This window comes from Furipterus horrens, unplaced genomic scaffold (genome assembly GCF_987537825.1).
Source record: "Furipterus horrens unplaced genomic scaffold, mFurHor1.1.pri manual_scaffold_8, whole genome shotgun sequence".
NCBI lineage: Eukaryota > Metazoa > Chordata > Mammalia > Chiroptera > Furipteridae > Furipterus > Furipterus horrens.
In genome coordinates, this window is record NW_028327178.1 from 4,831,953 (window position 1) to 4,838,067 (window position 6,115).

The window sequence follows — 6,115 nt, forward strand, 5'->3', positions numbered from 1 at the left end:
AATGTGATGGTGTTCTGCAAAAGGCCAGCAGGCCTTCTTTGCACCCTTCTGCACCCCACTAGAGAGCCAGACTCTTTATTTGATGTTTGGTTAACTAGAAGCAGACAGACAGCAGTTGACACACTTGGAGGGTGGGGTACGGAAATGCGCTGTGTGGGCTGGGTGCCACTCACTCTCCCGCCCAGCTTGGCTATCTCCCTGGCTCACCTGCTTCTTTCTTAATTAGAACTCACACATGTCGCCCGTTCTCCTGGCTGTGAAATTGCCTCTTTCTTTCTTGTTAGTGTGAGCACTGACATGTCATTTCACTGTAAAATAAAATTCTGGATATTTTATGAAAATAGAGGGTTTTTCGGACAAGGAAATTGCATGTCTAGTCAGCAATATATCATCTCATTAGATCAGGCGTCTTACCTAATGATATACCCTTTTGCATATCTATTAAAAATTGAGGGTTCTTTCTTCTCCCAAAGACAAAATTGAACCAAAGGAAGATCATTTATATTCATCTTACCTGAACGTAGATTTCATAAACTCACAGTGAGGGGGATCAGAGGAGAGATAACCAGGCACAGCAAGTAGCATAAGGTTCCTACAGTCCTTTAATTCCAGGCATACAGAGTTTTCTTAAAAAGGAAACACAGGACAATGGTTACAAATAAGCGTGCAAGCACATTTTTGCTCATTAGTATTTAGTAAGAAATGGCGACACAATCCAAAAAAACTGAATTCTGGTTTAATCAAGAAACAATAAGAAAGGACCTTTTGTAACCACCGCCACCCCCCCCCCCAAGTTAAACTTAAATAGTGTAGCTGAAAGGTACATTTCTCTAGAGGCATAACAACATGAAAATCTCCGATGATGAGGAACATAAATTTGCATGTAGATCATAGGTTCTCTTTGATGAGTCTTAGTCATTAGGTACCTCATCAATGTTGGAATATTGAGTGACATGTTTTCTGAACATGAGCGTATGCACCCTTTCACGGAGATAAATGCTCAAGAAAAGTGGTCTCAAGCCTTTGGAAAGTACAGCGTTGCTTCACTTTTTAATCCAGCATCAACAGAAAGTGCATTATTTTCATCTTTTTTAGAAGAAGTGACCATAATACCAACTGCCACCATCATGAGCTGTTGGGTAGAAAGAAGTGGAGAGGAGGTCTTGCTTCAAGGAGTGTACACCCATGAGGCCAGCTCAGTCCGTAAGTGGAGGAAGGTATTAAATCCAATCAGGTGTTCATCAATGTCTCACCTGATGTACAGGTAAGAGCAGCTTTAATTCATGATCCCCGTGGCCATGGTAACCTAGCAATATTGGAATAGAATTCACTGATGGAAGCGTTAGTCCTAAAGACCAACTGAGTCAGGCTCTTAGAAGATAGAAGCAGTGAAGGATAGTCCTTCTGAAGTGCTAGTGATCCATAAATATTGGAAGTGCTTAATGATTGTAAACATACTAAAGCCTTGTTCCTAATAAGAGAAAGACATGAATAATTGTCTTCACTAGGCATGGGGACCAGACAGCAAATCCATCTGCTTTGGTTGGTTCTCTAAGAAGAAATTTTGGGCATTCTAAGTTACTCGAGAATTCTCAGAAATGAAAGTATCTTTAATGATATGCTCATGTCATTGAATTGATAAAATAGGAAAGTTGATTTTTTTTTTCCTGTCACGTTACCCTCTTCATTCTGTATTTCAATTCAGACAATAGCAACTATCTGGTTGGATGTTAAGTCTAATGAAATTTGCTTTCAATTAAGTGGCTGATGACAGCTTGAGAGTCATTATACCATGATGCAGAAAATGACTCACTTTTAAAGGGGTTAATGACCAAACATTAGTGAGAAAACTTATTGAGAGCAAGCCAACCTCTATTAGCAATATTGCCCAAGCAACGGTCAGTTACCTCCTTCCCAACTTTAAAAATAGAATGCTTCTTTTAATGTTGGATTCTAAAATTTGTACCTTCCAGATTATTGCCCATTCCATTTCGGTTGTAAATACTAACTCCCTTATCATTTTCTTAGTTAAAAAATTTTTATTGATTGATTTTTAGGAAGAGGAAGGGAGGGGGGACAGAGAGAGAGAGAGAGACAGAGAGAGGTTGATTTGTTTTTCCACCTATATATGCAGTCATTGGTTGATTGTTATATGTGCCCTGACCAGGGATTGAACCTGCAACCTTGGCGCATGGAAATGATACTCTAGCCAACTGAGCTACCCAGCCAGGGCTCACTCTTCTATATTTTAACCCAACCTAATTCTGCATGTCTTTGCCACACATGCTCCCCTCCTTGCTGGCTGCCACCCACCCCTATGTTAGCAGCCCATCTCTTCACGTAACTCCCTAACTGGACTCCTCTCTACGCCTGCACATCTGTATCCATCCGGCATCTTTGTCTGGTGGTGCACCCAAGCAGCACTGCCAGGTGTTGACTCACAGACTAGCGTTCTGTTGCTTGCATCCACCCTAAAAGCCTGGGGAAGAGCCCCTCCTGCTCTGATGTGACCAGTGTTGATGCGTCTTAGATGTGTTTCTCATCTGCATTAACAACATAAACCCAGAACTCAAGTTCTTTTTTCCCAAACTTCCCATGTTTTATAGTTTCAAACATGGTAGTCTCCCACCCCGTCACCCTTCACCATTTTGGCTCAAACATTTTTTTTAGAGTAAGAGACCCGGTGCAACAAGCGGTGGAAGTCCTTGGCTGGAGTGCAGGTGCCCTGTTGGCTGCGTGGCAGCAGGTAAGAGGCAGGAGGGGAGGCAAAAAGCAAAGCCTTCCTCGGGGCAGGTGAGCAAAGAGCCCCCTTCTGTGATCCCTTCCAGCATTTCTGAAATGCTGTGCTTACATGGCACCCCTCAGCAAGAGAGTCCCTTATGCCACCCTGTGCTGAGGAAACCAGTCTCACCAGTGACTCCGCGCTCTGGCTGCCGGGATGTAGCGATCTGACTTTCAAACGGACATTTAAAAATAAAAGCAGCATCCATACTTTCCTGTAATTATACACACCGTGATGGGAAGTGTTTTAATATCTAAGCTTGTGGTTTTGCCTTTTAAAAGATCATGCCTACATGACCTCTAAATCACACCTGTTTTTCTTTTTTCTTTTTTAAAATTTTACTTAATTTATTGGGGTGACGTTGGTTAATAAAATTACATAGGTTTCCAGTGTACGATTCCATAATACATCATCTATGTATTGTATTGTGAAATCCGAGCTGTTTTTCAATTTTCATTCTGTATTATAGAAAATATCTCCACTAGATTTTTGGTTATTTGCATCATAGAATATACATTCATGACTGGCTAACACACCTTAGTAGATTTATGTCTTATATTTTCCTGCCAACTTATTTACTTCCTTGGATATGGGGTAAGAATAAATAGACTCGGCTCTGCCTTCTCGGTTGTAAATATTCAATCCTTATTTTGGCTCTAGTAGAAGATGGAATTTGTGTTGAGCGCATCAGGCTGCTCATGAGATCAGCAGAAAGCTGGGAAATCATGCTCAGAAAATGGAGGAAAGCTGATGAGCGAGGGACCTGGTCCTATAGAACCATGTTCACCTCAGGCTTTGGGAAGCACCCGAGGGCGCTGATGCCGGCCTGCTGGCCGGTGGTCCCGCTGGGAACATGGTCACTGTGACTGTAGCGTGGAGATTACATGCTGCAGCCTGAGCACCTGTTGGCAGAAGAGAAGGGGACGGGGAGTTTCAGCTCATAATGGAAAGCAAAGCAGAAAACCCTCTGTCACGGCCTGTCTGATAAGAAATATCCCGTTTCTGAAAGGAATTTGCATGATGAACAGCAAACAAAGCAAACCATCATCAGTGAGTATGTACTAACAATGGAAACCCTCCGGGCCTCTCCTTGTCACCGAACCGTAACACAAATGATGTTTCCTGTTCATTGTACACCAAGCTGAGAGAGGGCTGGTCATCTCTTTGATCCCTCACGGTTTGATTCCCCAGATAGTGCCTTCAAAGGAATATTTGAGGATATTTGCATAATGAGTTGATTTGTCTTCAAAAAAACTCTGACCCTAGAATAAGGCATTAAAATGCTTTCTTGCTGTGAATAGCAGAATAACAACCCCCACCCCAAAGATGCCTACACACTAATCTCTGTAACTAGACTCTCTTACCTGACCTGCCAAAGAGACTTTGCAGGTGAGGCTAATGTTAATGACTTTTATATAAAGACTATTCTGGATTAGCTGGGTGGGCCAAATAGAATCACGTGAATCCTTGAAAAGCAGAGTCTTTCCCAGTCGTCGTTGGAGAAGTGAGGAGAGATGCAGGATGACACCAACGCTACGTTACCGTTACTGGCTTTGAAGATGAAGGTGCACAGCCTCTAGAACAGTGGTTCCCAAACTTCCTAATGCCGCGACCCTTTAATACAGTCCCTCATGTTGTGGGGACCCCCAACCGTAACTAAAGCATAGCGATTAATCACAAAAACAATATGTAATTATATATGGGTTTTCCAATGGTCTTAGACGACCCCTGTGAAAGGGTCGTTCGACCCCCAAAGGGGCTGTGACCCACAGGTTGAGAACCGCTGTTCTAGAAATTGGAAAAGGCAAAGAAATGGATTCCCCCTAGAGTTTCCAGAAAGAGGTGTTCTAAGCCCAGTGAGACCCTTGAACTTCTGACCTCCAGGACTGTGAGATAATACATTTTTCTTAGAAGATGTTAAGTTGGTGGTAATTTGCTACACAGCAATAGAACATTACACAATTGTTCTCTTGTGAGTAAACAGGTAACGGCGCTTCTATTTACTGTACTTATGCACCAACTGAGACTCGGGAAGAGTAAACACTTAAAAGCAAAATGATATTCAAGTGTTAAGCCGCTAACACAACCTTGTTCCCCTACTTCCTGGCAACCAGTTTGCAAGAGTTAAATAATAACACTCTTTCCTGCGGACAAACTACTGTGCAGTGATCAGTTTTGAGGATGGCATACACATCAGGAGGAAGATATTCAGGAAAATAAATTTTTGAAGTCACTTATTAAAAGTATGAAATTCCTAAGGATAAATGTAAGTGTTGGCATCAAGAGAAAGGCATTGTTAATATTCATAGTGTGTCTTCTGTTTCAGTTAGAAAGCAGATTGGGTGGTGGGCGCATGATGCAATGTATAGAAGATGTACCATAGAATTGTTCGCTGGACACCTATATACCTGCATTAACCAATGTTACCCCAATACAGTTAATTTTAAAAAGCTAAAAAAAGAAAACAAAACATGCAAAGAAAAGACATCTGTAACTGAGACTAGATTTTCAATGTTTCAGTTATCTAATCATGTAAAACTTACACCCTCCCTCATGCAGGAATTTTTAAGTATATAAAATTGGGGGGAAATCCCCATCCCAGGGTGCATCCTGCATTTCAAATGAGAAGACAGGCTATCAGAGTAGAAATGATTCTCTAAAAGCTCTATATCTATATCTATATCTATAAATAGATATAGAGCATTTAATAAATCCTAGAGTTGGTAGGAAGCTTCAGGACAATTTTCATACTAAAACTGTATTAAAATTGGTAACTTCATTACTGAAGGGGAATAAAATATGGGCAATTACTCCCTCCTGATCTTTAGCCCCTGATAATGTAAAATGCTGTAAGAGGGTCCAACTAAATGTAATCATTCCTGGTGGCATTGCTATCACTTAAGTCCGTGAGTATTTTCATTCTGTGTATGGTAGTTTTATGAATTCACAATAATATACCCTTCTCTCAAACTAACAGAAAATACATATGAGTAATACACATACCAAAGTCATAGACTTTGCCTCATCAAAAAATAAAATGTAAACACATAGATGAAATATCAACAGATCAATTTTATTCTTAATATAAAAATGATCATTCTAACATATCAAATTCTACTTAACAAAAGCTTACTTTATTATCACTGAGAAAAAATAAATAGAAACTTAGTGAAATATGCCCTAAGAGTATAGCCTCCATGTTTTACCCTCTATAACAACTGTGCTGTCTGACATTTCAAACCAACTCCCACAACATTGAAATAAATAATATTTGAACAGATAGAGGCCTCCTCCATTGGTACACATAGAGGCCTCCCCTCTATACTATTCAGC